General features: G+C 52.9%; 2 long non-coding RNA genes across 3 annotated transcripts; one reads left to right on the forward strand and one right to left on the reverse strand.

Annotated features, from left to right (window-relative positions):
• Positions 1 to 3: 3 nt before the first annotated feature.
• Positions 4 to 4,796, reverse strand: LOC103352120 (uncharacterized). 2 transcript variants are annotated; one of them, XR_016211128.1, is made up of 3 exons: positions 4,479 to 4,796; positions 3,095 to 3,291; positions 4 to 310 (listed from the first exon to the last, which is right to left on the reverse strand). It is a non-coding gene; the product is annotated as an uncharacterized LOC103352120 (long non-coding RNA). The 2 variants fall into 2 exon arrangements; XR_016211127.1 differs by having other exon boundaries at positions 2,981 to 3,291.
• Positions 4,797 to 4,875: 79 nt separating this feature from the next.
• LOC138850686 (uncharacterized) lies at positions 4,876 to 17,755 on the forward strand. The gene is made up of 2 exons (XR_011390791.2): positions 4,876 to 5,120; positions 17,433 to 17,755. It is a non-coding gene; the product is annotated as an uncharacterized LOC138850686 (long non-coding RNA).
• The last annotated feature ends 244 nt before the right edge of the window (positions 17,756 to 17,999 follow it).

Genomic DNA, 17,999 nt, shown 5'->3' on the forward strand with positions numbered 1-17,999 from the left:
TTCTCATTCTCATCATTGAAATGTCAACAGCAACGAAAATCCATATCTCTGATCCTGCGGAATCCTCTGTGTGGCAGAGCCCACTGGCCCCACTCTTTGGCAAACCGAAACGTAAAGTGAAATACAGAAGTCTTAGCCATTCATCCATGTGCACACAGACCGTCAGAGCCAGGCCAAGAACCCTCCTCTCTGGGCTCGGAGATCGCCCGGGGAGAACAGGAAGGTGGCTGCTGTCTTTCCCGTCTCTGCCTTGGGTCAGGCCGATCTGGGAATGACAGAGATCCGAGGGACTTTCCTGGGATGCAGCTTCCTGGAGAGAGAAGAGAAGAGCTTCAGAGAAAGCTTCCACTTGGGGACAGCCCTGTCTTGAGCATGTGGGTACCCCGGGGTCCCAAACAGCTGATTTCCCAGTGCCGGCAGCCCAGAGCTCACAGCAGGCACTCGGCCCGTGGTTCCCTCTGCCCTTGAGGGGCTGTGTTTGCACGGAGCGGAGCCCGAGCCCCAGCCGGGGCAGGCAGTGTGGGCCTCTCCTCTGTGCTGTCTAGGGGGTGTGGGTGCCATCACCAGAGAGACTGTAAGCTGTGGAAAAGCACCAAGCCCTCCAATTGGAGGAAGCATCTTTGGACCCTAAGCGGGTATCGACCCAGTTCGAGGTCCTCTAGGTCTCAGTGGGGGGACCTCTAGGCCTTTAGGGAGAGGATCTTTGGGTACCCTTGAAGAGTTTGGGGACACTCTGGATTCAGACAAAAGGGTTCTAGTATTAGCAAGCCCCTTGTCAAAAAGGTTGAACTGGCCGAGTGTATCTGGAGACACAACTTGATTTGCTGTCAGTTTCTTCGGTCTCTCTCCCTCATCCCTTCATTGGCTCGAGCATCCCACTGACCCTCAGAGCTACTTTCTATAAGAGCTGAGAGATGGAGGAGAAATGAAGCTGCCCAGGGCCACGGAGGGAAGGACCCTTTCCTGCCCACTCAAGACCTGAGCCCTTCCTATGCCCGCCCCCTGCCCCTGCAGCCTCTGCCAAGCCCGATGGCCCAACGACCCGCAGCTCTGACTGAGTTGGAGGCCACAGAAGCTAAAAACCCACCCTGCCCCTGCCCAGAGTTGACTTTTCTGAACAAGCCCTCTCCAGGGAGGTGGAATGGGACATGGCAGCCCCAACCCTGGCTCAGCCTGCTGGCCTTGCTGTGTCGCTGAGACCGTGGACGTGGGCCTGAAAGCCCTCTGCTGGGAAACCCTGCAGCAGCAGAGAGAAGGGGGAAGCCCCCCACTCTGTGGTCCTGGTGTACAGACATGAGTGAGTCAGGGGGCTTCAGGGGACTCCCAGCCCGGGGGACAGGGGAGGCAGACACACAGCCCCACAACCACAGCGCGGCATGAATAACGCAGAAGCCAAGGAGGGTGCCCAGCCTTGTGAAGGCACAGCCGGCTCCTGGGGGAGTCCGGGAAGGCCCCTGAGGGGTGCGTGAGAGTTTACAGGTGGAGGAAGAAGGAACAGCTCATGCGAAGGCTTGGGGGTGGGGAGGAGCGGCATCAGCTGAGTGTACAGTCGGTAATGGGGGAAATGAGTCTTCGCAAGGCTGGCCAGGGCAGCCAGGGAATCACCCTGCAAAGCTACAAAGAAAAGGCGGAGTTGCTCTTGGTGAATTCTGGGAATGCCAGAGCAGGGAAATAGCACTTGTGCTAAGAATTACTGCTTACACTTCTTACAGATTTCAAAATAGAAGCTCAGCAAATTTCCCAAGGTCTCTGTATTAGTCAGGGAAACAGAACCAGCACACAACACGCAATTACAGAGGCCAGCGAGTCCCGTGATGGATCGGCAGGGTGAATCGGCAAGCTGCGACCCAGGGTACCCACAGTGTCTTCATGCCGGTCCGTGTCTGAAGTTATCTGGGATCTCTGTGACCCAGTCAGGTGCAGCCCTCACAGCCTCACAGCTAACAAAGTGGCAGAGCTGGGAATCGAATCCAGGTCTGTCTGCAGCAGCTGCCACCGGGCAGAGACCCAGGGCTCTCCTTCCGCAGCCCGGCCTCTGGGGCTGTGCCAGCTGGACAGCAGCAGCCAGTCCCCAGCCAGGGTAGGCCAGGGGCCAGCCAGATAAGCCAGAGGGCTTGGGGAAGGTGCTAAGCAGCCTGTTGGAGGTGACATCTCACAAAAGGCTTTGCACCCTCTTGGGAGGAGAGAAGCAAGCAAGGGGCTGAGCTTTTGAAGGAACGGGCCATGCAGGCGGCCTGGGCAGGAGCAGGACCTCCGGCCCTCAGGCAGGCAACTGAGCAGCTGTGCCTCTGTCTCCCCTCTCCACCTGCTCCCTCACCTACCTACCAATGTTTCTAAGACTCTTGGAACTAGAGTAGCCTCCAACCCTCCCTTCCTCAGGTCAAGTCCACACCATTATGCAGGTGGCGAAACAGAGGCTCGGAGAGGGAAAGGGCTTCCTGCAGTCACTCAGCCCCGTTCTCCTTCAGCCATGTTTCTAGGCCTTACTAGGTGCTACTGTGTAGGGGCTGAAGATGTAAGGGAAGGGGCACAGCAGGGTAAGCCACCAGTGGGACACCCACGTCCCGTAACATTGGGCCTGGTTCAAGTCCCATCCGCTCTTCTTCCGATCCAGCTTCCTGCTAATACACAGCCCAAGGAGCCACAGATGATGGTTCAAGTACTTGGGTCCCTGCCCACCCATGTAGGAAACCCTATGGGGTTCTTGGCTCCTGGTTCCAGCCTGGCCCAGCTCCAGCTGTTGTGGGCATTTGGGGAGGGAGTGAACCAGCAGACAGAAGCTCTTTGTCTCTTCCTCTCTATCACTCTTCCTTTCAAATAACAAATAAAACAACAGTTGGGAAATAGAAGAGTCGGACTTTAAAAACAAAAGCTGTGAAGAAAGTGAGGAGACACGTCCAGGTCGTGGGTCGTGACCCCCTCCTCCCAGCCGGCCTGGGAGTCAGCAGGCCTGCAGATCCAGGGTCAGCAGAGGGCCTACCTAGAGCAGATGAGTGGCCATTCACAACCATCCCTGCTTGTTCCACCAGGTCCTAGGGCACACGGGAGGCAGACGGAAGACAGAGTCTCAGAGAACAGGATCTTCGTGACTTACGGCTCCTTCGAATGCGGGCGCTGACAGAAGAGGGGCTGCGGATCCAGGTGCCGGGTGTCAGCTCCCTGGTACACGGAGGGTGTCCGACGTGGAGAACAGTGCAAGGGGAACACGTCTGCCGGGGAGACGACAACCACAGCCGGGACCTTGAACTCAGGAGTAAAAAGTACAAGATTCGTCTGAGGACGGTTCTTGGCCTGTGTTAGAGAGCAAAGAAGGGGCAGAGGGTTTTGAGGGGAGGGCAGGATACACCACACTCCTCGAGGAGCCGGGGAAGATGAGGCCGCACCACGCCCATGTCTGTGTTGACTTTCCTTCTCGTCCAAAATTCTTCTGTGCTGATCCCTGCTGTGTGAGCTCAGCAGCGCCGAGGAAGGGTACGGCACCCACTTTCAGATGGGAAAACCTCAATGCCAAGAGGTGGAGCAGCTTGCTCACGGTCGGCGCTGGCCAGCAGAATCATGGGCCCAGAGCCCCCAAAGCTCACCCGCACTCCCCTCACACAGAGAAGGAAAGATTGGCCCTAACCCAGTGCTGAGGAAGTGGGAGCACAGGAGCCTTGGTCTCCTCCTAGCGGCTCCGTGAGCAGTGAGCGAGCCCTCCAAGCAGCCTGTGTGTTTTTCAGCCCTCCACAGGGCCTCTCTACCAACAGCCCAGAGTTTATAAAATGCATGGCTGTGGGCCGGCATAGAGGGTAAAGGTGCCACCTGCGGTGCCGGCATCCCATATGGGTGCTGGTTCAAGTCCAGGCTGCTGCACGTCTGATCCAGCTCTCTGCTATGGCCTGGGAAAGCAGTGGAAGATGGCCCAAGTCCTTGGGCCCCTGCACCCGTGTGGGAGACCCGGAAGAAGCTCCTGGCTCCTGGCTTCAGATCAGCACAGCTCCGGCCATTGTAGCCATTTGGGAAGTGACCCAACGGATGGAAGACCTCTCTCTCTCTCTGTCTCTGCCTTTAGAATAAATAAGTAAATATAAGAAAGAAAGAAAGAAAGAAAGAAAGAAAGAAAGAAAGAAAGAAAGAAAGAAAGAAAGAAAGAAAGAAAGAAAGAAAGAAAGAAAGAAAGAAAGAAAGAGAAAGAAAGAGAAAGAAAGAGAAAGAAAGAGAAAGAAAGAAAGAAAGAGAGAGAGAGAAAGAAAGAAAGAAAGAAAGAAAGAAAGAAAGAAAGAAAGAAAGAAAGAAAGAAAGAAACTAACTCATGGCTGGGCCACAGTGTCTTGTGTTCAAGATCACATCACTGCAGAGTCAGATCGCTCGAATTGGGAAAAGGCTCTCCTCTGTCACCTGCACGTCAGGAGCTGGCGTCCAGGCTACTCAACCCCCTCATCTGTTCCCCTGCCGCCCAGGCCTGATTGGTGGGCCCAGCCTTGGGGTGCCCCTGGTACCTGCTCCAGGGAGAGGGAGGTTCTGAGGCCCAGGGACAGGATGGCAAGCAGCTGATGGGAGGTTTCAGCTGTGTGGCTGCAGCGTGCGATGAACAGCAGGTGCCCTCTGGAGGAGAGAGTGGCTGGGCGGGACCGCAGTGTCCCCCGCCCCGCGTCCCCCCATGGGAACGCACCAGGAGCCAGGGGCTTTCCGCCCAGATCCCCGAGAAGTTGCTCCATCATTCTGTCTCACCACAAGCATTTCCTTCTCTAAAAACTCCCTTCCCCAGGCCCCTACACCAGCCAGCTTCCCAGCAGAGTTTTCTCACAGGGGCTCCTGGAGCTCTGGACACGCCAGGCTCAGGAATGTCCCAGGAGCCCCTCCCATCTCAGCCGCAGCCACAGATGGGGGGGGGCTGTTGGGTTCTGGAAGGGCTGGGCCTGAAGCTAGGCCTCTGAGAGGGAGAGTGACTTGCTCCCAAGCCCTGCCAGGCACTTTGCATACAACAGCTGGCCGAAGCCTCAGAGGGGCCGGGAGGTTGGAGATGCTGAGTACCAGCGCCTTGTTTTCCGGGTACAGAAACTGAAGACTGGGCTGGGAACAGCTTTTCTCTCTCTGAGCCTTCGGCGCCACATGAGGGGCTGCTCAGTGGACTCAGAAAGGTACTGGATTTCAGGGTTTCGTTTTTGCTTCGCCTTCGCAGACTTTTTTGGAGGTTGCCTGGGAGGCAGTTAAGACTTCTTCCAATCGCGGGAAACTGAGGCTGCAGGAGGAGACCGGTGCTGGCCAAGGTCACACAGCAAGCAGCTAAACAGCTGGGGTCAGGTCTGGCTGCAGGAGCACCTGCCAGGAAGGGACCTGGACTCAGCTGCATGCCGGCTGCTGCCTCCGCGAGAGGGCCGCTGGCTGAGGGAGCCAAGTTTGTGCAACCATAGCTGGAAACCAGCTTAGCTGAGTGGGGGTCGGGATCCCGGCCTAGGGGGCAAGCCTGCAACCCCTCCCGCTCTGCCCCAGCACCTGAGGCTCCCTTCACCCTAGGTCTCGAAAAGCCCCGCCCCCAGACGCTCCGGAAGTAAGGAGTGGGGCCTCTGGACCCAGCTCGATCACGCAGGAGCCCCGCCCCCATGCCCGATAAGGCGCTGGAAGAGGCCTGGGCTGGCAGGCGACGGCTGCTTTATCGACCGGCTCACACACGTACATCCCTGCAAGCATTCAGTCTCACCGAGGTTTGCTCATTCATTCCTTCAACAAATTCTTATCCAGCTGCCGACTCTGGCTCTCACTCTACAATCCTACAACCACATAAGGTCACACCGTACGTGTCCACCGCGCTAAGCAAGGTGGAGCTTAGAGTGTAGTGGGGCCCAGCAGTGTGTGTCTGATGATGTGGTAGAAAGACGGGCAGGGCAGGTGCTGCGGCGCAGGGGTAAGCTGAAGGTAATGGAGCGCCCGGTTCCTGTTCCAGCTCCTCTGCTTCCAACCCAGCATCTGCCGACATGCACCTGGGGAGGTAGTGGGTGATGGCTCAAGTACTCAGGTGGCTGCCACCCACGTGGGAGACCTGGATGAGGTTGTGGGCTCTTGGCTTCATCCTGGCCCAGCCCTGGCTGTTGCAGGCATTGGAGGAGTAAGATCAGAAAACTCGTTGGTTGAAAGATCTGCCTCTCTTTCTCACTGCCTTTCAAATAAAATGAAAATAAATAAAGACAAACCTAAAAACAAGACAATGCTTACTGTAAAATCCCAAGAGCTATACCCAAAACATTGACTGTGGAAGTCTCTGGGGCATGAGCTCATGTTGTGATTTTGACCTCTGAATTACCAGACAAGAGGTACCATATATGTTAGAATTCACAATTATCCTTAGTGTACATTGTTTTGCTTTCTCTTATTCGTTTCTACTCCCAGAAATAGAAATTGCTGCTTGTGGGTTTTCTTCTTGAGTACAGAAATGTAGGATCATTTTTGAAATCAATTTTTAAATTACCATTACAGTGAGTGAGCTTTTTCTCTTTTTGTTTTCCAAACTTACTGTATCAAGTATGTATCACCAAAAAAAAAAAAAAAAAAAAAAAAGCTTGTATCACTTTTATAATTTGAAAGTAATGTTATTTTTAAGAAATGAGTCCTACACGTCAAGGCCTGGGGTGACCCGCCCAACCAGAGCACCCAGCAGTTCCTGAGAAAAAGGCCTGGGGCTTTTGGTTGACCTCAGACCAGAGTGAGTCAGCAGGGGCGGCTGCCAAAACACCAGGCAAACAAGTTGAAACACAGCCTCCACTTAGAGAAGGAACCCTCCCTGCTGGTCAGGCCTCACCCGAGGCTCAGGCATACAGGAGAACTGTCCTGAAGCTTGGGAGAGACCTAAACTACACACAGCGGGGGGCTGGTGGAGCAGAGGCCCCTGGGGAAGGCCCTACCAGTGCATGCACGGCTGGCACAAGGGCATGGGCAGGACTTGACCTGGGGCTTAACCTGCCAGGACAGACAGTGAGCTCCCAACTTCTAGAAGATTCTGCCTCATTAAAGGGCAGATGGGTGGATGGGAGACGGCGTTAGCAGACCATCCTAATACATACAGCATTTGTAGGACATGAGGGAGGAAAGATACTATCCAACTCAAGGGGAATGTGCTAGAACAAACAACAATGATGACAGCTAAAACCACTTGTTGAGTGCTTATTGTGTATCAGGCTCTAACTCCAGCACATTACAACCACACCAGGGGTTTCCAGAATTCCCTGGCAGGTGTGTTGTAACATGTCCCTGGGGCATGATTCAAGATTTTGAGGGTGGGACTAATTCACAGGTAGTTAATACTATTGGTCTGGAGACCACATTTTGAGAACCACAATATATATTACCTAACTGATTTGTCACAACCACAATCAAATCTTTAAAGATTTATTTATTTTTATTTATGTGAAAGAGTGACAGAGAGAGAGGGAGAGACAGAGAAAAAGAGATCTTTCATCCACTGGTTTACTCCCAAATGTCCACAACAACCTGGGCTGAACCAAGCCAAAGCCAGGAGCCAGGAACTCCACCCTGGTCTCCCACATGGGTGGCAGGGGCTCAAGTCCTTAGGCCATCATCCGCTGCCTTCCCAGATGCATCAGCAGGAAGCTGGGTTAGAAGTGCAAGACCCAGGATTCTCAAGCAATGACCTAAACCATGACAGCACAACACCTGCCCCCAATTTTTATTTATCTATTATTTATTTTTCTGTCTATTGATTCACCTCCTAAATGCCTGCAACAGGCAAGGCTCAGTCAGTCCAAAGCCAGGAGCATAGAACTCTGCCCAGGTCCCACGGATGTGCGGCAGGAACCCAGACATTTGAGCCATCACCTGCTGACTCTCGGGAGCACATCGGCAGGAAGCTGCACTGAAAGCAGAGGCGCTGGGGCTTGAACCAGGCCCTCTGATGTGGGGTGCTGAGCTGAGGTCCCAACCAGCATCTCAACTGCTGCCCCACCCCCTCCTGCTCCCACCCACCCACCCATGACAACCACCTTACAATAGAAGTTCTGTTGCCATCTCGGTTTTACAAACCAAAAATAAGCAAACCAGGAAAAAACATCATCTGAGGTGCCTCACAGAGGTAAAAATTACTGTTTACAGCTAAGTGGCAGAGCTCTGCTTTTCAAATAAATGAATGAATTTTTTTATTTATTTATTTGAAAGTCAGAATTACACAGAGAGAAGAGAGGCAAAGAGAGAGGTCTTCCATCTGAATGGTTCATTCCTCAATAGCCTGCAATGGTCGGAGCTGCGCTGATCTGAAGCCAGGAGCCAGGAGCCAGGAGCTTCCTCCAGGTCTCCCACATGGGTGCAGGGGCCCAAGTACCTGGGCCATCTTCTACTGCTTTCCCAGGCCATAGCAGAGAGCTGGATTGGAAGAGGAGCAGCCGGGACTAGAACCAGCGCCCATATGGGATGCCTGTGGGTATTAACCCACTGCGCCACAGCGCCAGCCCCATATGAATGAATCTTAAAAAAAAAAAAAAAAAAGGCAAAATGACAGAGCCAAGGTTTGGATGCAAGTCTTTCTGACTCTAGAGTTCATACTTAACCAAAACCATTCTTTTCCTCAGTTCACTGGTAAGTAGAAATCAAAATTGGTAAATTGGTAACGATAAAACTTGCAAATGTGTCTTCAGACATAAAATCAGAATAAAACAGTTTGGTCTCTGAATAAGACTGGGGCAGGAGTTTCTGTAACCTTAATGAATCCATTTTCTTCTCCCTTGTCATCTTTTTTTTAAAATATTTATTTGTTTATTTACTTATTTGTTTGAAAGGCAGAGAGAGAGAGAGAGAGAGAAAGAAAGAGGAAGAAGGAAGGGAGGGAGGGAGGGAGGGAGGAAAGAAGGAAAGAAAAAGAATCGTCCATTTGCTTGTTCATTCCCAAAATGGCCATGGCAGCCAGAGCTTAGGCCAAAGCCAGGAGGCTAGAACTCTCCCACATGGGCGGTAGGGGCCCAAGGACGTGGTCCATCTTCTGCTGCTTTCCCAAGTGCATTATCACGGAGCTGGATCAGAAGTGGAACAGCCCAGACTTGAACTGGCATTCCAATCTGGGATGCCAGAGTTGCAAACCGAGGCTTCACTCACTGTGCCACAAAGCCGACCCCTCTTCACATTCTGATTAGCAAAAACTAATTGCTGATCTTGTGACTAATCAGAATTTTTAGTTTAATTCAACACACAAATAACACTTGCTTAAAAATTCCAGGCAGGGGCCGGCGCCGCGGCTCACTAGGCTAATCCTCCGCCTAGCGGCGCCGGCACACCGGGTTCTAGTCCCGGTCGGGGCGCCGGATTCTGTCCCGGTTGCCCCTCTTCCAGGCCAGCTCTCTGCTGTGGCCAGGGAATGCAGTGGAGGATGGCCCAGGTGCTTGGGCCCTGCACCCCATGGGAGACCAGGAAAAGCACCTGGCTCCTGGCTCCTGCCATCGGATCAACGCGGTGCGCTGGCCGCAGCGCGCCGGCCGCGGCGGCCATTGGAGGGTGAACCAACGGCAAAGGAAGACCTTTCTGTCTCTCTCTCTCTCTCACTGTCCACTCTGCCTGTCAAAAAAAAAAAAAAATTCCAGGGAGGGACCAGTTCCAGTTGTGGTACTGCGGGTTAAGCCACTGTTTGCAACTCTGGCATCCCGTATCAGAGTGCCAGTTTAAGTCCTGTCTGCTAGACTTCTGACCTAGCCCCCTACTATGTGCCTGGGAAGACAGTGGAAGATGGCCCAAGTGCTTGGACCCCGCCATCCATATGGGAGACCCAGATGGAGTTCTGGGCTCCTGGCTTAAACTGACTCAGCCCTGTCTGTTGTAGCCATTTGAAGAGTGAACCATCAGATGGAAGATTGATGTCTCTCGCTCTCGCTCTCTCGCTCTCGCTCTGTCTTTCAAATAAATAAGTAAATCTTTTTTAAAAATTCCAAGGCCTAATGCCTGTAGCACAGTGGTTAAGATCATTCTGGATTATTAACTGGGAGACTTGATGGAATCACAAGCATCCTTGCAACAGAGAAGACAGCATGTGAAGACAGAGCAGAGGGATTCAAGGATGCCACACTGCTGGCTTTGAAGATGGAGGAGAGGACCAGGAGCCAAGGAAGGCAGCTCTAAGAACTGGAAAAGTCACAGAAACAGATCCTCCCCGCCTCTCCACGGGCATGCAGCCCAGAGCATGTCTTGATTTTAGGCCTCAGACTTCAGAAACACGAGCTGTCAGATCCCAAAACTGTGTTGTGCTACACCAGCAAGTTTGTGGCAGTTTGTGGAACTGATACAGATGCGATGGCCAAAAATAGAAAGTGGTCTCTTGTTTTCACACAGTGTGTGAGTAAATAAATACACGCCCATCCACGTGCGCATCCACGCTGCTTCTGGCCTTGGGCACGCAGGGAGCAGGTGCAGAGGAAGTGAATCTGTGGCTTCTAGTCTCTGAGAGTGAGAGCACCTGTAGCCACTGGGACCCACAGAGACCACTTCTGGTCTTAATTGCACAAGGAAACCCTGTGATTTATTCCTTCAACAAACACCGAGTACCTGCTCTCTGCCTGGCACGGGGCTGGGTGTGGATATAGAGATGTGCCAGGTTCTCATGGCTTCCAGTGGGGGAAGGCGGATAGTGTACAGGAGTGTATATTATTTCACGTTCATAATCATAGCAAGGTATCTCTGTGGGGGTTAGTCTTAAACTCAGCAGTCAGGAGGGAGTGAAGAAGCTGCCTGGGACACCCACATCCCACATCACTGTGCCCGGGCCCGAGTCCTGGCTCTACTCCCAATCCAGCTTCCTGCTAAACGTGCATCTTTTGCAGGCAGCAGGTGATGGCTCAGGTCCTTGGGTCCCTGCCACCCAGATGGAGTTCCAGGCTCCCAGCTTCGGTCTGGCCCAGCCCCAGCTGTGTGGGCATTTAGGGAGTAAACCAACAGATGACAGATCTCTCTCTCTCTCTCCCTTCCTCTGCCTTTCAAATACATAAAGGGAAATAAAATAAGTCAACCGGTGGAAAGGTCATATTATTCAAAATACAGTCAAAGCCGTTACATACTGCACAATAATTCTTTTACATTCTAAGAACTAATGACCTAGAGTGAAAGAATGTACTCAAGGAAAGGCTGTCTTGAGATATCTGGGCATTGAGGCTGCTCTAGGACAAATTGAAGCTGGTCCGAGAGTGTACCGGGGTGACTTCTGAATGCTTTTATATCAACCATTTATTGATTAGCGCTTGTTGAAAGCCTGATTTCATTTCTGTGATGATAATATCACATTCTGGGAATTCCGGGGTGCCATCTTTGGGGGTGAGCAGGTGGAAGATAAGTTATTTGAAAAAAAGATTTATTTCATGTATTTGGAAGGCAGAGTCACAGAGAGAGAATGAGAGACAGAGAGAGAGAGTCTTCCATCTGCTGGTTTACTTCCCAAATGGCCACAACAGCCAGGACTGGGCCAGGCTGAAGCCAGGAGCCAGGAGCTTCTTCTGGATCTCCCACATGGGTACAGGGGCCCAAGGACTTGGGTCATCTTTCACTGCTTTCCCAGGCCATCAGCAGGGAGCTGGAGCGGAAGTGGAGCAGTCAGGACTTGAACCATTACCCACAGGGGATGCTGGCATTGCAGGCGGCAGCTTCACCTGCTACACCACAGCACCGGCCCTGAGGGTAAATTCTAAAGCTGCTGTTTAAACAACGTGCCTCTGAGAGGTGTCCGTGGAGCAAGCAGTGTCAGGGCCACTGTGGAAAAGAGCTGGGGCTGTGAGAATCTACGGTGGGGAGAACTCGTAAATACCTTCCCAGGGGAAGTGACATTGAACTGACACCGGAGAACTGGTGGGGCTTAGCCAAGAGGACACCTGAGAGAGAGGACTTGACACCCCACCAAGTGGCTGGAGTTGAGGCCCAAGGGTGACGTGTGCAGCCCCGAGGACCTCTGGGGCATCCTTGTCTGTGAGCCCTATGCACTATTCCACTTCTTAAGAAATGCTGGGGATTTCGTAAGACGGGGTTTCTTGTTCATCCCCCGCTTCTGCCTGGGGAACTTTTGTTGTCTGGAATGGCGTGGTGGAACTTCCGGGGGAACGGTCCCAGAATCTGCTCTGCCATTGACCTGCTCTGTGACCCGGGCCAGCCACGTCTTCTCTCTGGCTCAACTTGTCTGTGACCTGGGGGCCGGGAACATGCTGAGCCTCTCCAGCTAGGATATTTATTCTCTGATGGGACTGTGGGGAAGCAACCCACTGTTGTGGTTACAACCAAGGCTGTGACCTGGGTGTGAGTCCTGCCTCCCCCGGCTCCTGAGATCTTGGGCGAATCACTTCTCCTCTCTGGGGCTCTCTCTTCTCATTTGCACAATAGTGGCCTTCATCCCCGTCTGTCTGGATCAAACGGGGATTAAATGAGCTCATGGACATAAAGGATGTGGTGCTGCGCTAGGCCCAGCCAGGGGCAGCTGCTGTCATTACAGTCTGCGATGGATGTGAAATGGGACGTGTCAACACTGCTGATGGCTTCGGAACACCCACCACCATCCCCAGCAGCAGCCTCAGGGGTTACCCTCAGTCAGTCTCCACAGACAGCGTCAGAAGATCCTCTGATGGGTGTCCAGGGGAACACCCACAGCTGGGTGGCTTGACTGGAGCAGGAACTAGGGAAACTTCCCCCAGGAAAGAGGCTGTGGGGTAGGCGGTGGCTGCACTGACTTGTGGGTATGAGGACAATTCCCGGAATGTGGGCTGCAAGAGTGGGCCTGGGGTGGACTCTGGGTGGCCCCAGTTAGCTTAGGGTGGGAAAGGAAATGTCCCTGGTCCTTAGCGCGTAAGCATGGGACCAGGGTAAGCCTAGAACACAAAGGACGGGAGGACTGGGCCTTCTGTCACCCGTGTGTCACCCATGACCTGCCTCCGGGCCTTTGTGCCCTGCTTCCACCCATCTTCTGACCCCCTGGTGTCTACTCACTCACGCCGTCCGATGGCTCTTGAGACAACAGATGGGAAACTGAGGCTGCAGATGACGCAGCAAACAAGAACCAGAGCTAACGTCTCCAGGCCTCAGACCCGCGCGACTCCGGCAATGGCAGACAGCCGGGTGTGTGAGTGGCTGGGCGTTGCCTGGCAACTGCAGCCAACCCAGATGTTTTCTATCTCTTCATTTCCATGGGAAACAGGCCACCCAGTGACAGCCGAGCCTAGACCTCGGTGACAAGATGTCTCTGATCTAAGAAACAGAAGGGAGGAGGGCTTCTGGTGAGGAAGCTGTGACCCTGGCAAGGTACTGCCAGTTCTCCCCTGGGTCCTGGCACTCTCCCAGGCAACCCAGACTGCTCTGTCATTGTGGCTTAGGGACCAGTGTCACGTGATTCTTTCTCTCCACACAGAACTAAGCCATGGTCCCTCACCACAGCCTGCAGCACTACTGGAGGAAAGACCTTTCAGTGACCATTGGGGAGGCACCTTGGGAGAGCAGTGTGGAATCACACTTGGGTGTGAACCCCGGCGCTGGCACTCACTGGCTGTGTGACCTTGGTCAGACTGCTCTGCCTCTCTCAGCTGGTTTCCTCATCTGAAAAATGGGGTTAAGGGGCTGGCACTGTGGCATAGCGGGTAAAGCCGCCGCCTGCAATGCTGGCATCCCATGTAGGCACTGGTTCAAGTCCTGGTTGCTCCACTTCTGAACCAGTTCTCTGCTATGGCCTGGGAAAGCAGTAGAAGATGGCCCAAGTCCTTGGGCCCCTGCACCCGTGTGGGAGACCCAGAAAATCTCCTGGCTCCGGGCTTCAGATCAGCCCCAGCTCCAGCTGTTGTGGCCAACTGGTCAGTGAACCAGCAGGTGGAAGACCTCTCTCCGTCTCTTTCTCTGTCTCTCTCTGCTTCTCCTTCTCTCTGTATATAACTCTCATTTTCAAGTAAATAAATAAATATTTTTAAAAAGGGGGTTAAGGCGCCTGCACCCCACACTGGAGTGTCTATCTTTGATACAAGGCTCCCACTCCTGAGCCTGGCTTCCTGCAAATGCAGACCCTGAGAAGCAGCGGATAATGGTTCAACTAGTGGGACCCTGACCCACGTGGAAGACCTCAGCAGATACCTGGAGAGCAACCAGGCCTTAGAGGCATTGGAGGTGATGCTGATGCGAGTGAGCTCCCCCTGCCCCCTCTCCCCTTTGAATGTGTGTGTGTGTGTATACACACCTGGCGCACTCCCTCACCTCCTCGGGGTTCTGTGTAAGCACCACCTTCTCAGGGAGACCCTCTCTGCACCGGATTTCGCTTCCCAGCCTCCCTCCTCCCCTCCCCGCCTCCTCACTCTTTCCCTTATCACTTAGTAATGTCATTTCTGCATGTTTACAATGCATCTGCTCCCATTTATAGACTGAGGGCCCCGCCAGAGAGCAGGCGTCTTTATTCTGTTCAGGCGAACAGTGTGTGGCATGGAGTAGGTGCTAAAAATATCTGCTGCATGAATGTAAATAGTTTCCCTGAGGACACAGAGCCGGGAAGCCGCGTGGCTGTGATTTGCAGCTAGTGTTATTGAGCCCCAGAGCCGCAGAACCTTCTTCCTAGGCTTGTTACAGGGCTCATGTGTGCTCCCCAGGTCAGCCGCGTAGCACCGTGCACGGTAGAAAGATCACTGCGCCATAAACATTAAATAACTGTCAGGTTCTTTTTTTTTAGGATTTATTCATTTATTTGAAAGAGTCACAGAGAAGGAGAGGCAGAGAGAGACAGAGAAAGAGACAGACAGAGAGAAAGAGAGATATCTTCCATCTGCTGGTTCACTCCTCAAATGGCCTCAATGGCCAGGGCTGGGCCGGGCCAAAGCCAGGAGCCAGGAGCTTCTTCCAGGTTCCCCACGTGGGTGCAGAGGCCCAAGTACTTGGGCCATCTGCTGCTGCTTTCCCAGGCCCATTAGCAGGGAGCTGGATCAGAAGTGGAGCAGCTGGGAGTCAAACCGGTGCCTACTTGGGATGCCAGTGTCACAGGCAGTGGTCTTGCGCGGTACACCACAGCACCGGCCCCACTTGTCAGTTATTATTATGAAGGGGACATCCCCTCCCCTCCTTGTGGGTTCTTTTTTAAAATTTTATTTTATTTGAAAGGCAGAGAAACAGAGATACCCCATGTGCTGGTTCATGCCCCAAATGTCCAAAACAGCCAGGACTGGGACAGCCAGAACTCACTCTAGGGCTTGCATGGGGGTGGCAGGGACACAACTGCTTAAACCATCACCTGCTGCCTCCCAGGATGTGCATCAGCAGGAAGTTGAAATCAGAAGTGGAGCTGAGGGGCCAGCGCTGTGGCATATGTAGCAGGCTAAGCCTGCTAAGTTCCAGTCCCAGCTGCTCCACTTCCCTTCCAGCTCCCTGATAATGGACCTGGGAAAGCAGCAGAAATGGCCAAGTGCTTGGGCCCTGCACCCATGTAAGAGACTTGGAAGAAGCTTCCAGGCTCCTGGCTTCGGATCAGCAGCCATCTGGGGAATGAACCAGTGGATGGAAGACTTTCTCTCTCTCTCTCTCTCTCTCTCTCTCTCTCTCTCTCTATCTCTATCTCTATCTCTGTCTCTATCTCTATCTCTATCTCCCACTCTCTAACTCTACCTTTCAAATAAATAAAATAAATATTTTTTAAAAAAAGTGGAGCTGAAGCCAGCATTGTGGTGTGGTAGGTTAACCCTCTGCCTGCAGTGCCGGCATCCTATATGGGTGCTGCTTTGAGGCCCAGCTCCCCCACTTCCAATCCAACTCCCTGCTGATAGCCTGGGAAAGCAGAGGAAGATGCCCCAAGTGCTTGGGCCCCTGCACCCATGTGGTGGGAGACCCAGAGGAAGCTCCTGGTTGCCGGCTTCCAATCGGCCCAGCTCCAGCCATTATGGAAGTGAACCAGCAGATGGAAGACCTGTCTCTTTGTCTCTCTCCCTTTTTCTGTAACGCTGCTTCTCAAATAAATAAATAAATAAATAAATCTTTAAAAAAAAAAAAAAAAAGAGTGGAGTTGAGACAGGAACCCAAGCATTCAGATGTGGGATACAGGCATCCTAATCAGTATCTTTTTTTTTTTTTAAATAGTTTTTTTTTTTTTTTTGAAGGCAGAGTGGACAGTGAGACAGAGAGAAAGGTCTTCCCTTGCTGTTGGTTCACCCTCCAATGGCCACTGCGGCTGGCGCACTGCGGCCGGCGCACCGTGCTGATCCGAAGCCAGGAGCCAGGTGCTTATCCTGGTCTCCCATGGGGTGCAGGGCCCAAGCACTCGGGCCATCCTCCACCACACTCCCTGGCCACAGAAGAGAGCTGGCCTGGAAGAGGGGCAACCGGGACAGAATCCGTTGCCCCGACTGGGGCTAGAACCCGGTGTGCCGGCGCCGCAAGGCGGAGGATTAGCCTAGTGAGCCACGGCGCCGGCCCCTAATCAGTATCTTAACCACTGCACTGAATACCCATTCTTTTGGGTTTGTTTTTCTAAATACCTAACAACGTAGCCAGCCCTTGGGGGTGGGACTTGGAGCCTGACTTGGCAGACACACAGACATGACCCTCAGCTAGGTGTGGTAGCACAGGTGGCAGGGAGCCCTGCCGTCTGTGGAACCCAATCCTCTATGTGGCCCCACCCACTTTATAACTGACCTCAAATTGTTCACCCACAAGCAGCACAGACTTCCGGTATCTTGCAAAAGGGGAAGTCCAGCCAGCAATTTACCTGAGTCATTTGTTTCGAGAAGGAAGCCTCACTAGTTGGCAGGAGGTAGCTGATGGAGGAGGGTTGCCCACAGAGAGAAAGTAGCCCTGGGTTGTAGAAGGAATGCACTGCCTCTCAGCTGGCTACACTGAGCAAGTCCTCTCTCTGGCCTTGATTTTCTCATCTGGAAAATGGGGCGATGCTCTTCACCTCGCTGAGTGGCCTAGATGGTTCCAGAATGCCTTTGTCTGACATGCTGGGAATCCATAAACACCTCATGACTGGAAGGGCCTTTAGGGCCAGAGGTTAAAAGTACTGACTATGCAGTGACTCAGATCTGGATTCAAATCCTGCCGCCTTCACTTTCTTTTCTTTTTAATTTTCATTTTAAAATTTTGATTTGAAAGGCAGACTAAGACAAAGACAGAAATCTTCCATCTATTGGTTCACTTCCCAAATGCCTGCAACAGCTATAGCTGAACTAGAATAAAGCCAGGAGCCCAGAACTCCATCTAGGTCTCCCACATGGATGGCAGGGACCCAATTTCTTGGGCCATCACCTGCTGCCTCCCAGGATATGCATTAGCAGGAAGCTGGAATGGGAAGGGGAGCCGAGGATTCAAGCCCAGGCACTTAGCTATAGGACGCGGGCGTCCAAGCAGCATCTTAGCTGTCCTGCTGAAAGCTCGTGTCACATCCCGCACTTGCTAGCTGTGTGTTCCTCAGCTAGTAATTGAACCTCTCTGTGTCTCACTTTCTTCATCTTGGTTTCCTCCTTGTGAAATAATAGCTTGTCTCGAGACCACCAACGCTGTGGCGTAGCGGGTGAAGCCACCACCTTCAGTGCCGGCGTCCCATATGGGCGGCTGCTCCACTTCCAATCCAGCTCTCTGCTATGGCCTGGGAAAGCAGTAGAAGATGACCCAAGTCCTTGGGCCCTTGTACCCGCATAGGAGACCCAGAAGATGCTCCTGGCTCCTGGCTTCGGGTTGGCGCAGCTACGGCCATTGGGCCATTTAGCGAGTGAACCAGCGGATGGAAGACTTCTCTTTTTGCTTCTGCTTCTCTATAACTCTGCCTTTCAAAGAAATAAATAAATCTTTTTTAAAAAAATAGCTTGTCTCCTAAATTAGTCTGGAAGATTAACAGAGATGTGCCCAAGTACCAGCAAAGGGCGAGGAAGGAGCTGGGCTCAGAGCAACCCCCAACCCCAGAAAGGGTGACTCGTTCTCAATCTCAGTGACCTCTCTGGAACCGACCATGCCCAAGACACAGCCCCCTCTGCCACCGCTTCTGATGGACCTCCTGCCACACCTGCAGGGCCGCTGACAAGCATCAAAATCGAGAATGATGCACT

Source organism: Oryctolagus cuniculus, chromosome 7 (genome assembly GCF_051225735.1).
Source record: "Oryctolagus cuniculus isolate XC-2025 breed Fujian yellow rabbit chromosome 7, ASM5122573v1, whole genome shotgun sequence".
Lineage (NCBI taxonomy): Eukaryota > Metazoa > Chordata > Mammalia > Lagomorpha > Leporidae > Oryctolagus > Oryctolagus cuniculus.